The 16,777-nt window shown below is 31.9% G+C and overlaps 1 protein-coding gene across 2 annotated transcripts in view; it reads left to right on the top strand.

The window, feature by feature from the left end:
* The first annotated feature begins 9,792 nt into the window (after positions 1–9,792).
* Positions 9,793–16,777, top strand: part of LOC142332960 (uncharacterized) — a 111,710-nt gene continuing 104,725 nt past the window's right edge. The window contains exon 1 of one of the 2 annotated variants that reach the window (XM_075379679.1): positions 9,793–9,909. The gene's annotated coding sequence lies outside the window, so the exon portion shown is untranslated. Of the gene's footprint in view, positions 9,910–10,575; positions 10,670–16,777 lie in introns of those variants that run through there. The other variant, XM_075379680.1, reaches the window with a different exon arrangement.

Below are 16,777 nucleotides of genomic sequence, written 5' to 3'. Positions count from 1 at the left end.
AAAAAAAATAGTTTAAAAAAATATATGTGTATGTAATCGGATTCGAACCGAAGTGTGCATGGTTAAGTATCCAATACGTTCTCACTAACACCACATATCTACTTGAGCGACATGGATCAAGATTAATAAATAAACTATTATAAAATGTGATAACGGACAAACAAAAAAATGAGTTGCAATGTGGTCTCCATCACAATGCAATTGTGTAACTGTCCACTTTATTAAAAATTGGAGGATCGTATCTCAGTTTCAAATGAAATAAGTTTAAATGTGCAGCAAGAAAATGTTTACATGTAATTTAATAGACGAACACGGAAGTCATGTGGTGTCCATATCAGGTTTTTTAGTTAATCGGATTTGACGTTAATTGAAATGTTTTTAATAATCTCTCCTTTTTTTTAATTGATATTTCATATTCTCAATACCTTTCTATTTGATATAACATGACTATAACTGTCTATTTGATATATCACCTTTCTATATACATTGTTTATTTTTTAAATATATATGTATTTTTATATATATATTTTTTTATATACCGTATATTTTATTTACCTTTATTTTTTTTATCTATTTTAAAAAGATAATACCAAAACCCCCAATCTGAATAGTACAAAACATTTATTCTATTTTTTCTAAATATAAATATCTTGGTTTCATTTAAATTACTCGTTCAATTCTACTTTTTTTCATCCTCATTGGTTTAGTTTCCTTAAATTCACTTCTATATCAAATTATCATAATACCCATTAATTATTAAATATCTGTTTTAAATCTTTTAAGTTATCGGCTACCGGTTAAGAGATATTTAATACAAAAAGTAATACAATTAAATCCTTTCTTTAAAAGAATAATTGATTAGAAAGAAAATTAGAAACTGATTTTAAAGAATTATACTAATGATCTAACTGGATCAAACGGAGTCTGACAAATCCTCGTTGAATAATAATCCAGGAGGTTGCAGATTATTAAATACTTTTTTTTATATTTTAAAAAAATTAAAAAGGAGAATAACCTGAAAACTTTGCGAAAACGATAATGAGACAGATTCGAAAATCGGTACCAGATAATCTACACATAACAGAACAGTAAGTTTAACCACCTACGCCGCAAAAATATTTTTAAAAGTTCCAAACCGAAGGTCGGAAATAATAACGGGAGAGGATACAAAGGGAAAACTGTTTGGCTTCAGAAAGGGAAAGAAAATTGAGATATCTCTCTCCAGACCGACCTTTTATTTCAAATAAATATAAAGATATTCTCAGAGAGAAAGAAGAAAAATGAGTCGTATTTCATACATTTAGAGAAGGCATTTGATGTACTCGAGTGAGAGATGATGATGATGAAGATTCTGAAAGAGAATACGAAGAATAGAAAGACAGAAGATTAATTAAGGAATTACACATGAGACAAGCAGTAATGATGAAAGTTAGTGAGAATATCATTCTCTGGATCTAGGCGAGGTGTTAAGCAAGGATGTTGCTGCCTCTCGCCGAGACGCTGTTTAAAACATTTACATTGAAGATATGATAAGGAATATATTAATAGAAAAAGAAGGAATAAGTATAATAGGAACAAGAATATCAGGTTTAATGACGATATTTTAGTTGATGGCGCACACGTGTTCCAAAGATTATTAATAGCCTAAGGAAGGAATGAAAGCGTATGAAGTGAAATTAAATATAGGAAAAACTAGAATAATATAACAAAAAAGAGGATTCAGCGGTAAGGACAAATGAAGAAAGAACAGAAAAAGTAAAAGAAAAATTAAAGATATTTGTAATTTGAAAAATGAAAACTAAATCGGTTTTAGGTTGTATCTACTAATTGATTGAACCGATATCATAAATTTTAGTTAATTGAAGTTTGAATAAAAGATAAATTAGTACATTTTATTTGTTTAGTAACCAGAAAAAAATATTAAATGAATTTTTTTTTAATAGATGAAGTAAATATAACATTTTTAACCGCATAAATAAGAGATAAAAAGGGCAAAAAAAAAACAATTCTCTCGTAACTTAAGTACTTCGTATTTTATTTAAATAAAAAAAAGTGGAGGTCAGCTATTGCGCAGTCTGATATCTGCAAAATAAGTATTTTATATTTAAGTAACTGTTAAAAATATATGCACATAAAAAAAAGAAGAAAAATAGGTGTATATACAACAATTATATTTTTAAAATATCGTATCATATCAGCGATAGAGTAGACTGCGTCAAGTATTGCATACATTTTGTAATACGGTATACTTGTATAGGTATATTAAATATGTTTGCCGAAGCTGAAGTAGGGTTTTATGATTTATAACGTAATAGGATGCTCATTAACGTTACATATTGGTAGTATCTATTTTAACAGGCATACATTCTAGCGCGCGCGCACGCATATTTTGCCGATTCTTTACAATTTATTTAAACATATATAGTATACATATTTTTTTTTCTTTAAGGCACAAAACTTAAAAAAAACACCAGCTTTATATACATACATATATATATATATTATAAATTATATATTTTATATATACCGATCTTAATACTTTCCCGCTACAGCTATGGCTGGTATAGCAGCATATATTGTTATATCCGGGAAAGTAATATTGACTTGTAACGAGAAGTAAATCAGATTTACAAACTTGAATAAAAGAATCCTACTTTATATTTGACAAAGGCTTTAAAATTTAAACATTATCCGGTAGTGAACTGATGCTAAGAAGATTTTTACAAACAGGTAGGAAAATTTGATAGGAAAGAGGTTAAAAAAAGATTAAATTCCAAATTAGGGAAACAGAGAATATCAGAAGTGGGAGACTTTTGATATCAAATAGTTTGATATCAATGACACAAGTGTCAAATATACAATAATTTAAAATATATATATATATTTTACGTGGAATATATTGATTTACGGCAACGACTATGAAAAACAGACACGAAAAGGATACAGGTCTTTGAAATGCAGCGTTACTGTAGGATGTTGATAGATACGACAACCCAACGACTAACAAGTTAGAACGACAATAAAATTCGAAATGAAGACATCTTAAAAACAATAGGAGCAAACAGAAATTTGTTGAAAAATCTTTTTTTAAAGACACCAGCTTGGCCTACAGGCTAGGGATGGACGAGGTAGAAAAAACAAATACCCAAATATAAATCCAATCCAAAAAAAAAATAGTTCCTCCAATTTTTTGTGATTTTAAAACTGACAGTTTAAATTAAAATAAAAAGTGGAGGTCAGCTACTGCGCATCTGATATCTGCAAAATAAGTATAAGTAAAATTACACGGTCGAGTAATGAAGATCGATAGAAACAAGTAGATAAATTCGCTCACTTCCATTTAGTGAGCTACACTGAATGGAAATGAGCGAGAGCGGCAGTTTTTGCCGACCTGCGCTGTGACCCCTCTCCACCAACCCACTCGCTAGTGAGACAAATTCAAAAAACAGTACAATCCAACATTTGAGACGACCAACATTTACTCTGAAAGGAATAACTGCGCAAACCTTATAAACTAGACTTCAACGTATCAGAAATTTATTATTTTTAGTTTTCCCAACGAAAAATTAAAAATAAATGTATAATACCGGATCAGACTTCAAAACAATGAATTCTTCTTCGTCGGATTAAAAAAAAAAAATAGATAAAAGTGAAGGTACTGGGGATAACAGGGTTTAGTCTCATTTTTGAAAGTTTTACAAAATATTTTTCTTATAAAATCTACAATAACTGATAAAAAATTATTACTTTTTACTTATTTAACGGTAAGATATTAAATGTTTAAAATATAAAACATTAAAATGACAATCAAAAAATAAATAAAATCAAACGCAGAAATATATTAAAGTATTTTCGTTTCCTTTATACAAAAATTACACGCAAAAAACCCAATGGGGCTGTGTCGGGGCGCACGGCCATTGGTTTAACGTGAAACGTTATAGACCTTGGATGAAGTTCCTCCGAGGTACAGAACGACCACTGGGAGAGCCACCATCATATTTTTGGAACCAAACTGAAAGTCTCCGATGGAAAATTTTAGTTCCTTCATTTGGCCAACTCTATAGATAAATTGGGCGGTCTGTATGCCAGCGAGTCGCTTTTAGTGTATCGGATTGAAATAAAAACGAGACATTGACCGAGTACTAATTTTAATTTTAACATCAAACAGACACTAAACGGTACATTATTTATATTTTGACTAATATTCGACGACAATTTTGTTCAAAATCGGTCTGTGATATGAAAAGTATGAGACACAAGGCATAATAAGCAGCGGTAGAGGTGCTCGCGCCGTCGGCGTTGTTCACTGAGCGCGCCGTGCCAACTTTGCGACGCTCCCGAAACAGTCTTGCTCGCTCGGCACCGGACATTGAGAAACCTGTGCGTAATCCATAACCTCCCCTTTCCAACGATATGCGTAATTCATATTTCTCGCTGAATACTGAATTTTTATAGTTTTTACAACTTTACTTCAATTTTTTACACAAAACACACTTACTATTACTTAAATCCATCTAATTCGAAAGACTCTAAAAAACAAACACCCAAATCACCGCGCTATGCGCGATGTGCCCTCTGCGCTGTGCCCTCTCCTCCGCAACCCGCTCAGCAGTGACACAAATTCAAAGTCATATCGGCGAGCTCACCCATGTAAGTTAAAATATTACACCGCATTTCCGTCTCTGAGACTAATAGTTAGGGAGTTATTAATGCAGGACGATGATATAGACCTTTTCGTTACGCTACAAATTTCTGTTCTGGTATTCGCATGTTACGCCGTGATTTCAAAGACGTTTCACGTCAAAAAAAAGTTAAATTAGGGACTTATCTTTGTCAGATTAGAATAAATGAAACATGTTAATTATGAAATGAAAAAATAATATACATGATATTTTCTTAATGAGTACGTTGCAATCTCTTCAGGTAGTGAACAATATGCAACCCCTCCCCCCATGACAATAAAATAAAAATATGTAAGACGTGTAAACGAAGTAGGCATGAAGGCCCTAAGTCTGTACAAGACTTAGGGCCTTCATGCCTACTTGCCTACTTCATGCCTTCATGCCTCAGACGTATGGTTGGGGTTAATTGAACCCCAACCGCCAAAATACAACAGTATCCACTGCTTTTATACCGGCGTGAATCCGTAGCCGAGTTTTACAAGGATTTCAACCTGAGAACCTTCGACTTCGAAAATCAACTTTTAAACAACTGATTCACGACGACGAGTTTACTACTATAGACCGTTAAATTAACCGGGTTGAAAAAGATTTAATTTAATTTTAAAAAAAATTATTTTAGTAAAGCAATCGAACGCAAAGTTAAAGAAATTTTATTTTAGCTAAAAACAAAATAGACTGAAACCTGGCAGAAAAATTAAACCGAAACAAAAATTATTTTAATTTTAGTAAATACTAAAAACATAAATCAATAGGAAATTTGTTTAAAAAATTAAATAAGATGATAGTTTATAACATTATTTAAATTTCATTGTATTTTATTAAGAATGTTAAGAAAGGAAAATTTATTAATTAGAAATAGTTGCAAAAAAATAAACTGAGGTTTCATCTGAACAGCATTTGTATGTTTTAAGTATTAAAGAAAGTTACTGTGCTTGAATACCACTTTCGAAAAATGCTTTTTCATTTTTAAAAACAAGAATATTCAAGCACGATTATTGTTTACGGGAATCGTAATGTAAAGAAGAGATTTTATATTTTTCCATTTTATTTGGAAAATCAGCTTTAAACAACTTTTTTTTTGCGATGACGAGTTTACTAGCCCGGCGGGCTAGTTGATTTTCTAAGGTTCAAATTACAGTAAGAGTTAGCTTTTTTACAGATTTGAATACTGTACAGTGCATACAAGTGTATTTTGGCGGTTCTTCTTTCTTTACTGTTTAGCCTCCGGTAACTACCGTTTAGATAATTCTTCAGAGGATCAATGAGAATGATATGTATGAGTGTAAATGAATTGTAGTCTCAATTTGATCATTCCTGAGATGTGTAATTAATTGAAACCCAACCACCAAAGAACACCGGTATCCACGATCTAGTATTCAAATCCGTGTAAAAATAACTGGCTTTTCTAGGACTTGAACGCTGGAACTCTCGACTTCCAAATCAGCTGATTTGGGAAGACGCGTTCACCACTAGACCAACCCGGTGGGTATTTCGGTGGTTGGGGTACAATAAACCACACGTCTCAGGAATGGTCGGCCTGAGTCTGTATCAGACTCGTTTACATAACATCCTCATTTCATTGGGACGTGGGGACTCTGCTGATTGTTCACTAGAAGAACAGATTAGGACGTACAAATTAGGAAAATAATAAATATTATATTTTTATAACGCTGAAAAATTTTATTATTAATTGAACAGTACATTTTTGGTAATACATTAAAATATAAAATTGAAGCTACAAATTATAAATTCATCTTTTAACAGAAGACTTCTTAATGAAGTTTAGATGCACAAAACCGGAGGAAAATGGACAAAAAGTGAACTTATTAATCGTTTGAGGTAACCGACTGAACCCATCGGGTTGGTCTAGTGGTTAACGCGTATTCCCAAATCAGCTGATTTGGAAGTCGAGAGTTACAGCGTTCAAGTCCTAGTAAAGCCAGTTATTTTTACACGGATTTGAATACTAGATCGTGGATACCGGTGTTCTTTGGTGGTCGGGTTTCAATTAACCACACATCTCAGGAACGGTCGAACTGAGAATGTACAAAACTACACTTCATTTACACTCATACATATCCATCCTCAGAAGAATTATCTAAACGGTAGTTACCGGAGGCTAAACAGGAAAAAAGAGAGAGAGAGGTAACCAACTGGGTATTTGAATCGATTCGCTGACCCAAAAAAAAACTGGAAATGAAATAAATTAAGTTAATAAATAAATAATGAAATAAATAAAGTTTTGATTTGATGGCTTAATTTTCGGGTTGGATCGGCTTGGAAGTGAATACTGTTATCGTGGTCAAATGAACATTAAATCAAATTAAAATTAGTTACCTAGTAATTAACCCTTAACTGGTAAAAGAAGATCTCACATCTGGTATGGTGGGGTCTTTTTGACCACAAGCTTTCCCTCCCCACGAAAAAGTAGTACACTAATAACCTTTTTTTTATCATTTTTCATTCAAATCCAGGTATAAGTTAAAGAAAAATCTTTAAAAAAAAATGCGTATATAGTAAATAAGTTATGAATTAAATTTTACAATGGTGGAGACAATATAAGAATATGTAAAAGATTAAGAAAATTTCATTAGTTTTTTAATAATAGTACAATTTCATGAAAATATATTTAACGTTTAGCTTTTCATAACAGTCGCCTACCGTGCGTAAAAAAATCTAATATAACCAAAATACGTTTCTAATCCTCCAAAAGACAAGCCGAAAAAATAAACCAACGCAATTCACACTCTTCCAAACATATCTCAGGTTACACTTAAAATAATTCGCCCCCAGAGATTAATTCCGTAAATAACCAATCAATATTTCGTATTTTTTTAACCAATCGCGTACGAATACAATCGATCAATCAAAAAGGCTCTAAATTCCACCAATCACATCTATAATAGATACTGATTAGTTATCAGGCAGTAAATTCCAACCGATCATATTCCTTATTTTTAAACCGATCATAAGGTGAGAGTAATACTTATAAATTGGGGAAAAACAAATTTTGACAGATAAAATCCGTACTGTCGCTTCATGTTATTAACACACTCATAAACAATCTCAACTTTACTTTCAACTTTACTCAATCTTTACTTTTTGTCAGAAATAATTTGGGATACATACACACAACAATTATTTTGACCGTACACGAGACAGAATTATGGTCACCGTTATTTTATCCGAAAGCATAACAAAACTATTTTTTATCAATCTATATCCGTTTATGATTCAGTACATTTATAAATATATACAACTCAGTCTATGCATATACTGAGAGTTTTTTTAATATGTGAATTGATATATTACTATAGATCTGGTTCTTTTTTCAAATGAAAACAAGGGATTGTTTTAAAGAAAAATATTAACGTATTACCGGTCTAAATTTAATGCATTTTTACAAGCAACAGCGATATCTTTGGCATTCAGGAGAATGGGAAATGAGTTTCCTGGTATTGTGAAATAAATTTACAAATTAATATTTCAATTGATATATCTGTATGAGATTAACGAGTCGAAAAACCGTAACGGCATACAGCCGTATTTAAAACGATATTTTCCTGGAAAGAGAACATGTTCATTACACGAGGTCGTGTACCAAAATGGTAAATATTGGATATTTTACAAAATGATACTACAGAGTATATAGTTTTTAATACAGAATTCGTGAGAGTTACGAAATGGACGCTGCACATTTTGCAGTCAGTCGTAGATGCATATTGATTGAGTGACCGCTATTTTCAGTTCGCTTGTTACGTAGTTCCCATGGAGTTAAGTTACATATTCTCAATTGAAAAGTCGTTATAAGTCTTATAGCTATCTAATACTATGTTTTTAAATTATTATGATGTAGCCATCAACAAAATGGAAAGAAAAACGAGTAATCACATTTTCACCAAATCTGATGAGGACACCACATTACTTACATGTACGACTATTAAATTGCACATACAATTTTTTTTTTAAATGAAAAGTATATAAAGTTTTATTTGATTAATAACTTCTGATTTTTTTATTATTATTGAATTGCTATTTATTGTGTAAAAATCTTTTTACAATCGCAGGTTAATAATTTATTAACCGATCAATATATTTATATTAAAAAAAGGTTAAAAAAAAGAGGAGATGAAGTAGAATTCGAGAACCGATATGCCTTCCCCTTGTAAGATGCAAATATTTCATTAATTAAAATGTTATTTGGCTATAACTCTGAAACCAGTGAAAATAGTAACCGCTTATGACATCATTAAAAAGCCTTCAATGAGAGCTTATTATTGCAGTTAAGAAAAACTCCAAATTTTTTTTTGGATTTTGGAGGTTTTTGGACACTTTTGGTCCAGTCGATTGCAAACAAAAGGGGAGGTGCACAACTAGATGTGACAACAGTCCTAAATCCAAAATTTCATCATCCTACGGATCGATTGTGAGTTATGGGAGAAACATATGTACGTACAGACGTCACGCCGAAACTAGTCAAAATGGCTATTTCCGTTGAAATCTGAAACTGAAATTTTTCGCGATCACAATACTTCCTTTACTTCGTACAAAGAAGTAAAAATATCTACCTACCTGTAACAGTAAGTAACTGAATCAATGACCACAAGTATATACATTTATTATCGAAAGTGATCCACAAATTTCAATAAATTCAGTAGTAAAATAAATGGCCGAGCGGTTACTAATCTTTAATCGAACATCATTTCAAATAAAGTAAAATTAAGAAGCTTCTGATATATATATATATATATATATATATAGATAGATAGATAGATAGATATAAATCAGATGTTTAAAGAAGAAGAGAATCGCAGAATATGTTAAAAATGAACTAATAATTACTTAAACTTTTGTTTTACTTTTTTTTTAAATTTAAATTTTACATCATTAATTTCGAATAAATTTCCAGTATAAATTAGACTGAGTTATATATCTTGAACACACATTTTATTTAAAAGGTTTATAAAAATACCAATATTATGAATTCGAATATTTTTAATTTATTTGAAGTGGATGACACAATATCTATAAACAGATAAACCTTTTATCTATATTAATACACACCTTTTTTTATAATTTAATATAACAATTTCTTTTTAAAGATTAGATAATAAGCAACCATGATTATAACTTTAATGAAGCACGAACAAGTGTGTTAAGTGAACTAGTCAAATATAATTTATACAGCTCCATTATTATTGTTCTATTTTGTATTTTACTTTAAACGGTAAGTTTATTTTTAAAAGATTACTGTCTTTATAAAATATTCACGTAATTTTTTATTTATTGTACAATTTTGTTTAACTATTTGACCTATTTGAAAGATTATTTCATTAAAAAAAATTATATATATATATATATATATATATATATATATATATATATATATATGAGAGAGAGAAAGAGAGAGAGAGAGAGTGAGTGAGAGAGAAAAAATATATATATCTATATGCAGAACATGCCTACGGCCTCTGCAGCTAGGACCTCCGGGTGGGTTGCCCTGTCGGGCGGCGTCTTGTAATGGGATTATTAGGTGTCCATTATTACCTCTTGTGTAACAATAATTTTTTTTTTTTTGAATGATGAATATTGATATAACGAAAGTTATATTAGAAATTTAATTCTCGAAATTGATACTAAGGAATCGGGATTTTCCGCTAGTGATCGGTACATTTCGAAGCCTACTTTATTGTTATAGTTCATTATTTTATGAAGAAAAACAATCGCATAAATATTCGCATATATATCGATATATAATAATATAACAAATATACACCTCACAACCACGAGACATGTACTAACGAATAGATTTCCGGGATTTTCCGCTAATGATCGGTACATCCCGATGCTACGCTTAGCGGGACGGACACACACACACAGACCAACATACAAATCTCCTTTAGTAGGGTAGGATGCTAATTCTCTATTAATTTGAGAACGATTTCAGGAGCAGATTTATATAGATGAAAGCATTTCCTGGTGACCAGGTAAATTTAAAAATAAATTTTCTATTGTTTTACAGCGTCATTTATTATTGTAGTAGACATTTCTATTCTGATTAAAAAAAAATCATACGATAACTGAAATCATAAACGATAACTGCACGATTTTCTTACATAAATGAAACCTAAAAATTTAAACTTTGGTAGTTTATTTATGAGATATTGAACTGTTGTTTAACAGTATAAAGGTAGTTAATAGAAAATTACACTTTTCATCATTTTCGTAGATAATAAAAGAAGTAATTTTTATAACAAATCCAAACATATATAAACGTACATTTATTTATTAAAGAGAAAACAGTTTTTAAGTTTTACATTATAGTAAACTAAATTATAAAGCAGTCCATTCCTTACCCAGAAATCTTATTCATAATTTAGTTTGAAAATATTTTATTTAATACTAAAATTATATCAAACTTTATTTAGTTTTAAAGTTTTTCAATCGAATTCATTAGCAATATTCATCTAAAACAAAAAAAAAATACAAAAAAAATTGACCCAATAAGGTAGAAAAGGAATTCCTTGTTTGAAATTGAAAAAAAAAAATTACGTAAAAGTCGTACGTAATTGTATTTGTTTTAATTTTCATTGGATGAAATTTTTTCTAAAGAACATTCAAAGTGTGTAAATTAATTTTTTTTTTATTAAAATGATTTTAAAAATTGTTTAAAAATTACAAAGATACAGCCATACTACTAAATAAACAAAGTTGTAATTTTCTACAGAGAGAAAATTTTTGACTGATTTTTTACTTCATTCGACGAAATAAATGTTCGGTTTCCAGATTTCAACGAAAATATCCATTTTGAACATCCCTGAATTCATTTTGACTAGTTTCGGTTTGACATAAGTATGTTATGTATGTATGTACGGACGTATGTATCTCGCATAACTCAAAAACGATTAGCCGTAGAATGTTGAAATTTTGGATTTAGTAATGTTTTATCATTTACTTGTGTACCTCCCCTTTTTGAACTGCAATCGACTTGACCAAAAAAGCCCAGAATCCAAAACGTTTGGATAATAACCTTTTTTTAACTGCACTAATAAGCCCTCATTGAGACCTTTTCATAGATATATCATAAGTGGTACTTATTTTCATCGGTTCTAGAGCTATAGCCAAATGAAATTTTAATTAATGAAGTAGCTGGATCTTACAAGGGGAAGGGACATCGGTTGGAATCGGACTTCATTTCCCTTTTTTTTTTTAAATTTAAATACATTGATTTATTAATAATTATTAACCTCTAATTGTAAAAAAAATTAAAATCAATAATTTAAAAAAATTAGAAAAAAAAATCAGAGGTTAATGAAATCAAATTTTATGTACTTTTCATTTTTTTTTTAAATGTGTATATGTATAATTTAATAAGCGCACAAGGAAGTCATGTAAGGTTCATATCAGATTTTCTTTTCTGTTAAAAAACTACTTTTATATGTTTCCTTAAGATCAAAACATAAAAAAAAAAAACAATTTTTTTAGATCTCTTTTGACTGATCTATATACCGTCCCGTTAAACTTATTCCAGCATATAACGATACAGCCAGGAAAGAAAACTTTATTGGTTCATTTTATATTATAAATTTTGGCGTATTTTATAGGAATTTGTTATATAGTGACAGTTTGATTCGCAAACTAAATAAAATTCATACAGAAACATACAAGTGATTGCCGGAAGCAAAATTAAAAAAAAAATATATATATATATATATATATAAAGAAATTTGTTATAAAAATCTGACAACACAATTGTAGGACTTTCCCGTCTCGATATACTGAGAGTGACCTTGTTCTACAGACTCATCCCCATGACCTTTTAAGTTGAAAATTTAATGGCATCAATGCCCCATATACTGACGTAATCTGACAAAGTTTGATCAAAATCGGTGGAGTAGTTCCGGACATAAAGGATGATTTACAGACAGACACCAAACACACCCACGTACATACGAACATTAACAACCGGAAATTTCCACCCGGTTTTTTGAGTTCTTTAGGTATAAAAACGTCAAGAAATGGTGGAAACCGCACCTGCTCAAATTGGACCGATTACAATTTTTTTCCTTCTAGAGCTGTAGCGCTATCTAGACGGGAAAGTAATTATTAAAATAAATATCTAATTCTAATACATAGAATTAGATATTTCAAATTCTTTATGCAAAATTATATTTTTTCATTTTATTTAAGAAGGAAAAGTATTTTTTTTTTTTTGTAGGGAGCTCTATTTATTTATGTAAATATAATATATTTATTCATTATTCAGAACTGAATCAAATTAACCCATCATATTGATTTATACTATATTTGCTTGGACATCATGCATGACTGGTTGAATCGATTTTAACGTTATTCAATGTATGAACTTAACACTGGTTGTTAATATATACATATATATATATATATATATATATATATATATATATATATTTACTTAATATTATTAATATGGAGCAGCCAACTATTAATAATGTTTGTTTGTATACTGTGTGAATGATAATTAATCGAAAACATTTTTTTTTGCATTTAATCTTTCAATATACAATTTATAAAATAATGTAGTATAATAATAATAATGGGAACAAAATTAATCTTGCTGAAACATAAACAAATAGTATATATATAATTACACATACACAATGTGATTAAGAAGGAAAGAATTTGGAAACCGATTCTACAGCATGAAATAAGGGAAAAACTTCCATGTTTGAATACACCTTGTATCGAGTTACGGGTAAACGGTTTCAAAAGTTATTTGACCTGAAAAATCAAATACAGGTTCAAGGTTGATACAATCGTACCAACCGTACTTTTCATGACATCCAATGTAAAAGAGAAAAATTCGATGTCGAAAAACACGTTTTTATTTAGATTTGAAGTAAAATAACTTTGTTAAATGACTAATAAATGCGTAAATTTTATTAACAAAACTTGAAAATATAAAAAAGGATATGAAAAACAAAAACCAGCTGTTTTTCGTTCAATAAATTTAGACCTTTGAAAATTAATTTGCTTTAAAGAAGACACTCACTGGGGTTTATACGGTTTTAATTATTCGAAAATTCCACAACTCGTTTCCTTACATTTTCTGTAGCCGATCTAATGATATCTTCGCGTTCCTTGACGAGAACAACAGCACTGAGAACGGGAGTAAGTAATCAGTTCATCAAGCGAGTCTCTGCTGTATACCTCGCGTTTCATCGATCCCCGTAAACAATAAACTACGAGGGTTACGGTCCGGTGATCTAGGTGGCCGATTTACCGGCCTTAAAGTCCAATCCATTTACTTTGTAAGCGAAACGTCTTGCTAATCCACCAAACTGATAGTACGTTTCAGTTCCTTTCGCCGATGAGAGATTTACAGTCGATGTAAGAAATTCATTGTTTAAAAACTCCACATAATTTTCCCCGTGACACTTTGTTCTACTACGAAAGGGCATATTAATCGGTTGTGATCATTCCACACCAAACGTTCACCGAAACTCGTTACTGGAAATTTGATTCAACTACAGCATGTGTGTTTTCTCCAGACCACCGATATAAATTCCGTGTGGTTTTTACGCAATTACGGGTAAAAGTAGCTTCGTCTGAAAGTAGTATGAACAGAATTAAATGATAATTATCGTTAACCCGTTTATAAAACTGAAGTCGTATGGTACGGTCACCGAGCTGGATGTGTTGAAACGACGAAGACCGTGAGCGTACTTTGTAGAATGTTGAATCGTGTAAAAATTCTTCGTCTGCTCGTTGCAGGACTCAGCTGTACCACCTGACGAATGTTTTCCCTTTCATCAACATGTACCGGTGATACAAGGTTTCGACCTTTGTCTACTGAATGATGATCGATCACCCGCCCGCAGAGGAGGCTTTACAGCCTCACGATGGAAGTACGGCACGCCACGACTAAGGAAACATTCTTGTGTAAGTTTATACAGGATTTGAGGGGCTGGTATGCCTCTCCTTCGTTTTTAAGGGCAACGGGAGCCTGAGTGCTCTCCGGCTCCGAGAGCACTCGGAGTAAATTTAAACCGATATTTGTTTCGGTTCCGCCTGGCAGCTGATGAGCTGTGCGTCTGCAGGGAGGTCCAGTCGAACGAACACATGATGTTCGACTGCCCTGCTCTTGGAGGGGGGCCCCAGAACTCCAGCCATCCTGGAACTTAGAGGTCAAGGGGAAAACTGGCCGCTCACAAGCAGCGAGTCATTGTGGCGAGAGCCGCATTGCCGGACCGTGTGGGAGTTCCTTGATGCGGTTGCTTTGTTCAACCGAAATCAGTAGTTTGCGTAAGGGAGAAGACTCCTACAGCGCTGCTGTAGGAAGCTAACCGAGTGTGGTTATCAGCCAGATTAAGCATCCAAGCGCTTTAATGGTGGACAGGTACTTGCTGGCTTTCAGCGACCTAGGCGTGGCAGCGAATTACTGTCTTCGATGAAATAAATTTAATTATCGATACTCATATATGTTTTACTAGTTGACGGACTGCGACTACCCATTTTTGTGATATATGAGAAGTGAGCGGTGGGAGACGCAAGCGAGTGGTGTATGATAATGCGCTTATTCCACTCACGCGTTTAGGTTAGCTGTAGGAGCTAGTTAGAACACTAGTCGCTAAACTAGTTTCGAGGCTCAGTAGCCGTTTGTGGCGCAGACATTCGGTCTTATGTTTTAGGGCGACCTAATGGGGTGGTGGCGGAAGAAATGCCAAGCAAACCAACCAATTACTGAATGATGAGTCACACACATTCATGTCCTTTATCACCTGGTACATTGTCCAACATCGACCTCCCCGAATGCTAGCAGAGTTTATTCCCTCGTCTTAATTGGTCTGTTTGTGATGATCCAACCACCAAAGAACAACGGTATCCACGATCTAGTATTCAAATCCGTCGTATTCCAAACATGTGAAACTTTTTTTTTCACTTGCAACCGTTGCCGTATTGAATAAATTTGAAGTTTAACTTTTAGGTGAAAATCTTTTTTTATCCCCTACTTAGCATCGGTGAAATGTACCTCCGTCTTCCGTCGTGCCGAAAGGGATCTTTTTTAAACAATAAAGTTACTAAAATAACTTAATACCACTCCGCAGATGGGAAAATTCCCAGATTTAAAAAAAAATCGATTTTCGTTTTAATAATTAAAAAGTCCCTCCGTCATGCACGATCTCCCAAAATATAGCTTAAAATTGACTGGAAAAAAATTACATATTAATCTCACAATTCCGGCTACGCCGCGCCGGTCAAGTTATGTAAATCGTTACCGGCTTTTTTACTTACCAAAAAAAGCGAGTTTCAAGTAAAACTCGCAAAAATTTATAAATATACCTTATTTAATATTTCTTAACATAATTCATTAATCTAGTACGGTTTTAATGTGTCGATCTCCGTGACTGAGCGGTAGCGTCTCTTCCTGTCATCCGGAGGTCCCGGGTTCGAATCCCGGTTAGCTATGGCATTTTTCATACGCTACAAATCTTCATTGGTATATAAAAAAAAAGATTTAATGTTTTTCTTTATAACCGTTTCCCTATTTAAAATAAAAACAAATTATTATGTTGGGTTTCGGTAACTTTATCAAGGAAATGTAAATAACGATGATAAAAAATTTAGTAATTGATATTACTAAATAATTTTTTTTTTCCCCGGCTCCGTGGCGAGAGTGGTAGCGTCTAGACCTTTAATCCGGAGGTCCCGGGTTCGAATCCCGGTTAGGTATGGCATCTTCACACGCTATAAATCATCCGTTTCATCCTTTGAAGCAATACCTATAACATGGTCCAGGGGGTTAAAAAAAGTTATTAAATATTTTGAGGCACCTCCGGTCGTTACGCAATAACTCTCGCAAGAAAAATATTAACAGGCCCGTTTTAACAAGAACTGTTCGTTATACCATCTCTTTGGTAAAAGTTATTGCATAATATTTACAGTCCTACAGCCAGTTATTTCTTACTGCGTAATTCAGTCAGTGACATTTAATTCGATTTAACTTATTTATTTCCAGGAATCGCTTACGAAATAAATAAATGTGATAGGTGTTATAACTAATTAAATATTATAATTATAAGAATAAAACACGATTTTTAGTTATAAATAAATGA

The sequence above is a fragment of the Lycorma delicatula genome, chromosome 12 (assembly GCF_047948215.1).
Source record: "Lycorma delicatula isolate Av1 chromosome 12, ASM4794821v1, whole genome shotgun sequence".
NCBI classification, from domain to species: Eukaryota; Metazoa; Arthropoda; class Insecta; order Hemiptera; family Fulgoridae; genus Lycorma; species Lycorma delicatula.
The sequence above is the reverse complement of the archived record's forward strand: the minus strand, read 5'-3'. Positions and strand labels throughout refer to the sequence as shown.